This window comes from Gadus morhua, chromosome 8, assembly GCF_902167405.1.
Source record: "Gadus morhua chromosome 8, gadMor3.0, whole genome shotgun sequence".
Classification (NCBI taxonomy): domain Eukaryota; kingdom Metazoa; phylum Chordata; class Actinopteri; order Gadiformes; family Gadidae; genus Gadus; species Gadus morhua.
Window position 1 is genome coordinate 24,078,178 of NC_044055.1, and position 10,436 is coordinate 24,088,613.

Genomic DNA, 10,436 nt, shown 5'->3' on the forward strand with positions numbered 1-10,436 from the left:
AGCATTACACCTCCCTTAACAATAACCAACTAAATACATTTTAGTTAGGTTAATGTTAACGGAACCAGGGACGTCTCACGTTTCAAAAAAATGTGAGTCTCATGGACTCAAACCGCTGCTAAGAAGTTTATCCCGCTAGCTCTATAACAGTAACAAGCAAGTAAAGAACTGCGTGGCCAGTGTAGCTCCAGGGCTGGTGTTACCATACTGTGAAAAATATCACTTTTTTTTTTTTTCTCACAATATTTTTGGCATCCCTAATACTGATTTGTGAACTCCAGATTTATCTATTCAGGGATTTGGGGGTTTGGGGGTTTGGGGGTCTCCCCCCCCCCCCCCCCCCCCCTCAGAAAAATGAATGAATTGAATTTGGTAGATTTGATATCATCTATTCTGGTGCATTTTGGGGATGGCCACTACCTATTACCTAATACCTACTATTCATTCAGATTCATAACCTACATCCTGACTTGCAGGGCCTGGACATCCTTACACTGCATATACAGACCTATGCCGTGTTCCGATATCCATACTTCCATGAGTACACTTAAACGAAGCACACTATCCGCATTCACTAGGTGCGCTAATTTTCAGATGTCATTGTTGTTCCAAATCGAATACTCAGTGGTGCACTAACCGGAAATTACGATCACGACTGCCGCCGCGGCTCCTCCACCGCAATAAACATCCCGCTGTTACGTAATTCACACATTCATACCAACAGGCCACATATGTCCTTGGCGACTAGAGAGGTCTCGTTCCCATCCCAAGGAGGGATCTGGCTCCTAGGGAGGCGTCCGGCCCATACAAGAAGCCATTCATTCACGTATCAATTCTACAGATACGAGCGGCCCAGGTGTTCAACTCAGAAGTTCAGGGCCACATAACAAATTGCAATGCCAACACATAGCCACTAGGGGTCAGCACAATACCACAAAGCAAGTTGTAATGCCAACACATAGCCACAAGGGAGCAGCATAGAGACACATACAACATCCAGAGAGGCGGGAGTTCAGCACCATGCTTAGCCAATCAGAGCACATAACTAAGTCCACGCCTGCCCAGTATTAAAGTTACAACCCATAGCCCAGAGGGTTAGAACGCTCCAGGTAAAGCATCCTTTTGAATGCCCTACTAAGTGTATCTCCACGCGTGTTTGTACAATTCCCCTCCTTTTGCTTCATAGTATGCTAGTCCAAACCTTTGCTAAATAAAGTGAGTTAAAGCGATCCTGACTTGGCAGACTTTTTCCAAAAGAACACGGCACCGCTTTGAACGATGAACTCTTTACGCCTAGCAGCTATAAAAACTATAAAAACTACAAAATGACTCTATTAATGCAGGCTATGTGGAAAATGCGCCGACTTTGGCTCAGCCTGGCTCCACCCTCTTCCGCTACGTAGCTAAGATGGCTGCCGTTGAGTACGAAAAGTGTACATCGCCACACAAGTGTACATTATAATATGTCCATGATCGCCACACACTGCGCGATTTGACTGTTTTGAGTACACCGTCCGGGTCCCTTCAGTACACTTATTTGCGCCCTATCTGAATCGGAACGCCCTACGACAGGGATGGGCAACTGGCGGGCCCGCACATAATTTTTATTTTAAAAAAAAAAGAAAAAAAGAAAGAATAGAGTTACAGAAAACTTGGTTAAGAAAGAAGAAAAGCAGAGTATCTGTTCATAGAATTCAAAGGCAAACCCATGTGTCTAGTTTGCTTAGAAACGATATCAGTCATGAAAGATTTCCACTTAAGTCGCCACTACAACTACTACAACAGCCTTGAAGTGAATATCATGCTTGTTGTGTTTGAGTTCATTGAGTTGTTGCACTTAATGTTGGGCCACTGTTTTTCAGTTTTGTGACATCATTGAATGATGATGTATGTGAGCCCTTTGCAATGATCAAAATACTAACCAATCATGTGGCTATCTGAGCATGGAAAACATAAAAATGAATGTATGTTGGTTCAATCAACATACCATAAATAGGTTATGGGAGATTTTGTAGGTAGTGGCCATCCCCAAAATGCACCAGAATACAGGAAATCATATCCAACAAATTCAAAAATGGGTAGCTTCTCTCAGTTTACGTCTAGTTGAAGGGCACAGTCACATGGCCCTCTGATGGTGATGATGAAGAATTGTGGCCCTCTTTATCATGAAAGTTGCCCATCCCTGCCCTACGTACTTAAACTTAGGCTAGTAAGTACGGATAGTATGGATATTGGAACACGGCACTATTTTATGGCCATTCCACCAGCGATTGCTATTTGACCCATTGTTGTTATTCTGAAATTGAGAAAAATCATTGTCCTTTAGCGTCCATTTTTTGAGAGTCTTAATGTCTACTTCAAATGCAGTTAGAAATATGGGACAGTTGCTTCATTCAAAATACTTAATTAATGTGTAACTTACTTGCTCCTTTTAAGTATAACATTGCTTGCGGAGTCCAATTCCTCCACTGAAAAGGGTGGAAAGTGCTTACAACTGCTAGTTAGCGATCTATCTCTTCTCTATACGTAGTTTTGTTGCGCGAATGCTGCGGAGGGAGGTAGCCTGATTGATTTGCTGAATTGTCCAATCATGTGGTGATAACAAAAAAGAAAAGCGATGGTCTGGGGCGCACACTGGTGCGACCCGAGGGCGAATTTTCTTGTGCCAATGAAAAGCTGTCTCTGCTTGATAGACAGCAAAAAATTTGCAAGCTTACGTTGACTTCAACGTGGCCGGCGCCCCTGACTTGAAGGGCTTTATTTTGAAAGATCAATAACTAGTCTGGCCCAAATCATTGATGTTTAGACGCATCAAAATGGTTGCTGCTGTCGTGGAATTAACCGAGATCTAATCACTTCGACTGACTTAAGAGAGAGGAAAAGAAATCAAGGGGTCCGGAGCAAGTATGACAAAAATACTTTATCGTTAAAAAAATGCAACAATCAAAGCCGAGTAGTTTGCAAAGCACTGTCGGTCCACAGATCCCGGCGTCCTCTTTATCCACACATCCAAAACTGTTTCTATTTTGGGGTGTCCGCCCACAATCAGTCATAAATTCCTCTAACCGAATGGTCAACAAAATAATCTAGAACATCAGGTAGAGGTCAGCACGCATTGACCCCGTAGCTTCCTGGTCCTGTGGGGAGTTCCAATTTATCAAGTCAATAGCCAACGCACTCATCTACCAGGACCTTTTGGAGCATTTCATGTTTCCTGCCGGGTATGGCACCTTCCCACACTGCCAAAAGTACCAATACCTGGTTTAATGACTATAGGTGCTTTTATCTGTGTGCTGATTGGCCAGAAAACTCTCCTGATCTGAAAGCCATGGAAAATGTATGGGGGTAGTGTAGAGGGGCTTCTATAACACCTCAGCAGGACTAAAGTTTAAAGGGCAAATCTTACTTAAAAAGTGCTAAAGTGCTAAAAAAACATTGTTGAGAGGGGGTCTGCGCCTCATCCAAGTTATCAATGACGAGTACTAGCCAAGGAGAGGCAGAGTAGGGTGGGTGATGACTTCGCCTTCTGGCTGCTGAACTGCTGCTGCTGATAGAATGCTGCCGCTCGATGGCGCGCGCAACCTGCTAACTCCACTTCCAGGCAGCGTGGAGAACACAATCACTGTTTTATAGAAGTAATTATGCGGTTGATAAGGTTAGCTTGTCATGTTAAAGAGCCAGTGGATCAACGGTTTTAGGTTTAATTCGAACACTGAGATTAAAAAAAAGGGGTTTGGATTGAGAGTTTTAGGAAAGGGTGGGGCTTGTTATCTCCATGGTTACGGCCCACGAAAACATTGATACTTTTTAGTACAATCGTTGTGTTACTGTTCGTGTTATAATGAGCAAAGTTGGACGTGAAATTCGCCACACAACCTAGTGATAAACATAGCATATACTATATATGCTATAGGGCTGGTCAGTGTAACCGCTCATTGTTATGAACAAGGTTGAACAAGTCTGTGTTCTTTTTCTAAACTTGAAAAAATATATATCATTTTTTATATAGCATATATTAATATATACTAATATATATATATTTGTTATATAATAAAGCAGGGAACGGCTGTGTAGGAGAACAGGAAAGCATAAGTGAGGTACATAGCTGCTCAAAAGAGGAAAAAAAGCACAGGTCCAGGCAAAGGCAAATAATACCTAGTAATGTGCTCTGTTGAGGTGGACTGGAGTTTGGGGTGATTAGGGGGTGACTATTGTACTTCACTTATTTTTGATTAGTCATTTCACATAAAGAATTCCAATAGATACGACTGAGTTTTTCTTATTTTTAGCACTGCTTCATATAGTAGGTCTGAGCAACACAGACAGGATTTTATGAGTCACTTAAACAGAGTTTGTTTAGAGAAATGTGGCATGAATCATAGGAAGGGGGCGTGGGCGCCGTGCAGTGCTCATTTTTTTCCTTTTCTGGCAGAAGAATGTCACCTTTTTGGGCCATCACGTTTGTACCACTGATTGAAAATCTTTCTTATAGGTCCTATGTAATCTTCTGAGCAACAGATTTTTGGGTTTCGTGACCTGTAAGCCATAATCATTAAGACAAATACAAATACAGGCTTGGCATATTTCACTGCTGGTGGAATATATATATATATGTATATAATATGAGTTTGACTTTTTAAATTGAATTATTGAAATTCATTAATCTTTCCACAATATTCTAATTCATTGAGATGCACCTGTATGCATGTAACACAAACAAACAGCACCGTTTTGCCAATGAGTGTGGAACGGGTAGCGTATTGTGTAGGCTACGTAGTTAGTTTAGTTCGTTTAGAGAGTCTGCCTGTTCTGTTGGTATATAAGCTAACTAATATCCAAGACACATTTGTAGAAAAGAGAATTTAAATGGATAACATCTGCAGATGTGCGGAATGGAGCTGGCAAACGCTATTGGGGCGTGACTCTGAGAACACAGAGACTAGCATCGGTTTAGGAACATTTCTTGGAGGAAGGATGTGGTTCTAAGGGGGAAAATGATACCTAAATGTATATATTGATGAACAGTAATGACATGCAAGCAATTTACTTTTCAACATGCACACACATACGCCATATCACTTATATATGAATGTTCCTGTATTAGGAGCTGAATACATTATTAAGCTAGCTATCTAGATAGCCTGACTATGAGAGGGGCTTAGAATACAATCTCAAAAGTTATGGACAGTGTGACTGTATAAGAGAGTTTAGTTCACTACTCTAATGGTACACAGATCAATGGGCTCATAGCCAGCATAGCTAGTAGCGAAACTAATTAGCATCATATCTAACAAAACTCACTTGCAGAGAAACAATGACCAGGCCAGATTTACAAGGGTCACCAGGGTACATTGCCGTAGCGAACAAGCACAAACCTACATAAATACTTGACTAACATCTGTCATTACATGCATTACACGCAACTTGCTGTAATGGCAGAAAGTGCCTCAGCGCCAAGGTAAACAACCCACCATAGAGTGACAGTTCTAATCAGAGACAGAAAATCAATTCCCCTTAAAGGGCCTCAATGAAATGTGCGATACTTGAATTCTACATGGAGCGTTTAAGATATATATATATATATATATATATGCCGATGATCTATGGCTGCATTTGTGAATGCCGGCACATGCAACCCATCAAACCAAATATGTAATTTTACTGGAGGGCATGCAAGGAGGCAAATTGATTCCTCCAGAATGATACTGTGTTAATTGTATCTGTTCTATTCTCACAATTACCTTATAACGGGATGTAAAAATTCACCGATACGAATCAGTTACCGGTTGGATTAACACAGATGCGACTACATCGATACCTGGGCCCCTGAATCGATTTAAAATGACCAAAAATCTGTCAATGCACCGATTTAAACGTTGCGATTTGGTTGAGTGAAGCTTTAGCCTGATATCAAGAAAGCATTGTCAACAGTTTTCATTCCGATTCCATATGGATCTGAAAAATTGGATTTTAGGACGCTGGAGGATCAGTGTGTGTGTTTGTGTATGTTTGCGAGCATGTCTCTACGTCTCGTGAGCAGGGAACAACATTCCGGAGTTGTTCTATTAAAAATAGAACAATACAAAATGTGCGAAAACGGTGAAACGATTCTCAGTGAACCAGCTAATCTGAAATCAAACGTGTGGAAGTGATGTGGGTTTTATAAGAAGAAAGAAAGCCTCGCTATTTGTAAATTGAGTAGGGTAGCGATAAAGTCTATAAATAAACAAATACGTAGACTAAATAGAATAAATATAGTTCTAAATTGATACATTTGTCTTCCAATTTTTCCCCATGCCATAAAGACCAAATATGAAAACCTAAGTTTACATCGTCCCTATAGCATAGGCTATCTATTTGAAAGTAGAAAAAGAAGAAGGCTTATTTTAATTAATAGAAAATGTATGCGTTAACATTAAACAATGATTAACTGTATCTATCAGATTGAATCATATCTGATCAAATCGCACAAGATCGTTAGAAGATTGAATCGTTCTATATTAAAATGTATCGTCCCTGAATCGTATCGTAGCGCTTGTATTTAGGTACAGATCGGATCGTCCTATAAAGGAGAGATGCACACCCCTAACCAATACCCTTTACCCTTCATTAAAGGTCATTTTTGAAAGGGGGGGGACACTTAAAATGAATGAACCATGATGTAAGAAATTGTGGTTTTAAGGATTCTTAACTACAGCAGTCCAGCAAATGTAGTCCGATTTTCTTTCACGGGGCGTTAAGATTGATCGCTAAATGCCAAATCTCAAACAAATATTGGCATGAAAGTTTCCCTTTGTTATGAACTTATTTCTAGGCCGCTGCGCTTTTGTCACCAATGCATTTATACTTCATCATGCAACAACATCTTCGACCAACTAAGAACAGAAGCAAAAAAGTAGCATATTTATAATATTCATGTGTCCATAAGATTTGTTTTCGATTGCGTTGACGTCATTTCAGGATAACAAAGATAACTGAAATGAACATTCAGGGGGAGAGAGAAACAAGACAATTGCAAGAAAGATGAGACCAGAGATTGAACAATCTTAACTTTTGGCACCGAACATGCATAACAACCACTGTTAATATTACATTTACATTTAGGGCATTTAGCAAACGCTTTTATCCAAAGCGACTTACAATAAGTTCATTTGTCAGAAGAAAAAGAAACAACAATATATCGCTTTCGGTACAGTAAGGATGTTCATAGAACCAAGAGAAAAGCTCTAACAATTGCTGGGTCAATCTGCTGGTAGAACTGAGCCTCATCATAATGTGTGTAGTTGAGCCTATGAGCCTCATCATGTGTGACGTTGAGCCTCATCATCATGTGTGATGTTCAGCCTCATCATGTGTGTTGTTGAGCCTCTGAGCCTCATCATGTGTGATGTTCAGCCTCATCATGTGTGATGATGAGCCTCTGAGCCTCCTCATTTGTGATGTTGAGCCTCTGAGCCTCATCACGTGTGATGTTGAGCCTCATCATCATATGTGATGTTCAGCCTCATCCTGTGTGATGTTCAGCCTCATCCTGTGGGATGTTCAGCCTCTGAGCCTCATCCTGTATGATGTTGAGACTCTGAGCCTCATCATGTGTGATGTTGCGCCTCTGAGCCTCATGTGTGATGTTGCGCCTCGGCGAGGAGGACCGAGATGTTCATGACGCCTACAGTGGACACAGTTCCCTGGCATGGCAGTTCGCACTAATCACTCCCCGAACCTCCGCGGACAACTGATTATATTGCTATAATGCTCTCACTCACAGAATAAATGACTTTAGGCTATAAGCGAATGACATCGCTGCCTCAGAAAGAGATCGATCAGCCCACGTCCGATACATCGACTAGAAAGTAAACCTCGGCTGCTGATCAATGGATACGATATGAACATTTCAGTATCAATCACGATTTTCCTTTTCTCCCTCGATCCATCTCGATGTCTAAGATAATTTCTGTTGCGACAAAGAACCACATAATGCTGTGAAGAAACGAGTCGTTTCCTGACAGAGAGTGGGTGTTCAACCACCAGTGGGTCTCTGACGGAGACACAGTTTAACCCTCCGATCAACAGCCCAAATATATATATATATAAATATGTATAAACCCAGAGCGCCGATTAATGAAAAGAGCTTACCTCAACAAACTCGCTAAATCATTTTAGAGAGCTGACTGTAATTCCTGTCGCGAACTGTACATCTAAGATCATGTCTGGAAGCGAAGCGATGTGCGCTGTGAAGGGCTGGTTAGGATGAGGAGATGTGTGTGTGTGGGCGGCGGGCACCTGCTCTGCAGCAGAATGCTATATATACACATGATGATATATATGGTCCTTTACCGGGTACACAACGTGGGAGGGCCAGGACGGGGTACCGTCTCCTGATTATAAAGCTTTACATTTAGTATTATTATATCAATAAAAATGAACACCAAGTAAGAGTATTCTACCTCAATATGTTACTATGTGAGGCAAAAGCCTTGGTCAGAATTTATGTATGTGTTAGTATATATATGTGTATATGTGTATAGACAGTATATATGTGTGTATGTGTGTATATATATGTTTATATGTATGTTAAGGTATATAGGTATGTGTGTATATACATGTGTATACACATGTATGTGTATATATACTTGCATACAGGTAATGGGCTGTCATTCGATAAAAAAACAAATTAATCACAAAATTTTCTGTGATTAATCACGTTGAATCGCTCTTCTTCCTAAGACTGAAACTTTGAAAAAATGGATGTCAAAGTGTCAGTTGATTTTCAAAAGCATCAAGGCCATCAATATGAGGTGTATGCTTATAAGGCAATAATTGCCAATACCACAGCAAATCCCAATGCACACTTCCTATAGTAGGCCAACCGAAAAGCTGCTGGGGGGCTGCAGGACTCCGGCTAGCCTCCAACTGCAGACACCCGACCATCCTCTGTGGCCACAGCTCCTTCCCTCACCTCAGAAAGGAGTTCCGCCGTTCAGAAGGTACATCTCTGGATGGATCCTGAGTCAGTCCTCAGCCACGATATCGTCCAGATATACCAAGCTGCTGTCTCTAGGGAAGAGCGCTAGTAGGCCTACCATTGGGCATTACAGAGACCAAAGGGCAGTCACCAAAACCGTAGATTAAAGCAGTATTTGATTTAGCGTCTGATTGTAGGCCCAGCTTCTAATACGATGAAAGGGGGGACTCCAGAGCAGGGATGGGTAAATTTCGTGATTAAAAGGGCCACCATTTTAATCATCACCATCAGAGGGCCACTTGACCGCACACTTCAACGAATCGGATATGAGAGAAGCTACAAAATAATTCAAATAAGAACAAAATATGTGGATATATATGTCTGTATCAGTGGCGAGTAGTGATTATTTTTGTGTGTGGGGCGTAGTAATGGAAGGGGGATCTGGGTGTCCTCCCCCAGAACATTTTGAATTTGGTAGATAGGATTTCATGCATTCTATATACCTAAAAAAATCACTCTTTGCGAATTAGAGGATTTTGATGCAAATGTTGGTGTTTCCATCACCGTTTACTGATTCGATACTTCAAAGTTCGCATTAAATTAGGGGGATGGAAACGCACCTAGTGACAAGTTACCGGACTAGGTGCGGAGTGATACCAAAGGCAAAATGTCCTTTTGTTTACCTTGACAGCGGTCATTATTCATCCGTTGCTAATTAATTATCCAAAAAGAATTGACCGCCGGAAGTTGTGCAGTGCCCATGCAAGTGAACGGAACGTTGAAAAGACCCGTGTAATAAGCAAGGGATAATGTATAGAACCCTGGTCATTATCGAGAAAATAATCCCCGACAGGGCGAACAGGACACCGACGCGCAGCGGAGGTGTCTTGCTTCGCCATGAAGGGGCTTATTTTTCGATAATGACCGGCGAAGTTCTATACATTGTCCCGCTTATTACACTGCTACTTCCCAAAACAAAACAATTTATTTACAATGTATTTGTTACCAGCATTCATAGTGTTGATCAGCAGAGAAATAGTCCGCCCAAGACGTTGACGTCGTCGCTTAGCAACCGACAGCGCTTGGGTTGATACATATCCTGCTTATTACATTGACAAGTTACTGGACTACGTGCCGAGTGATACCAAAGGCGAAGGTCCTTTTGTTTACCTTGACAGCAGTCATTATTCATCCGTTGCCAATGAATTATCCAAAAATAATTGACCGCCGGAAGTTGTGAAGTGCCCATGCAAGTGAACGGAACGTTGAAAAGACCCGTGTAATAATCAGGCATATTGCCCGCTGACTTGTCGGTTCTACTTGCTGCTGACTGAGCACAGTAGATCAATACGCCGCTTGTATCGTTTTCTATCACATACATTTCAAACATGAGGTCCATTGTCAAAATAAACTAGTTTAAAAAATAATCTAAAATGTTTAAAGGACTCATACATCCTCATTCAATGATGGCACA

General features: G+C 41.3%; 1 protein-coding gene across 1 annotated transcript in view; it reads right to left on the reverse strand.

The window, feature by feature from the left end:
• The window catches only part of LOC115549066 (disks large-associated protein 1), a 97,753-nt gene extending 89,479 nt beyond the window's left edge, over positions 1–8,274 (reverse strand). Inside the window, exon 1 of the mRNA XM_030364062.1 lies at positions 8,134–8,274. The gene's annotated coding sequence lies outside the window, so the exon portion shown is untranslated. The remainder of the gene's footprint in view (positions 1–8,133) is intronic.
• Between the last annotated feature and the right edge of the window lie 2,162 nt (positions 8,275–10,436).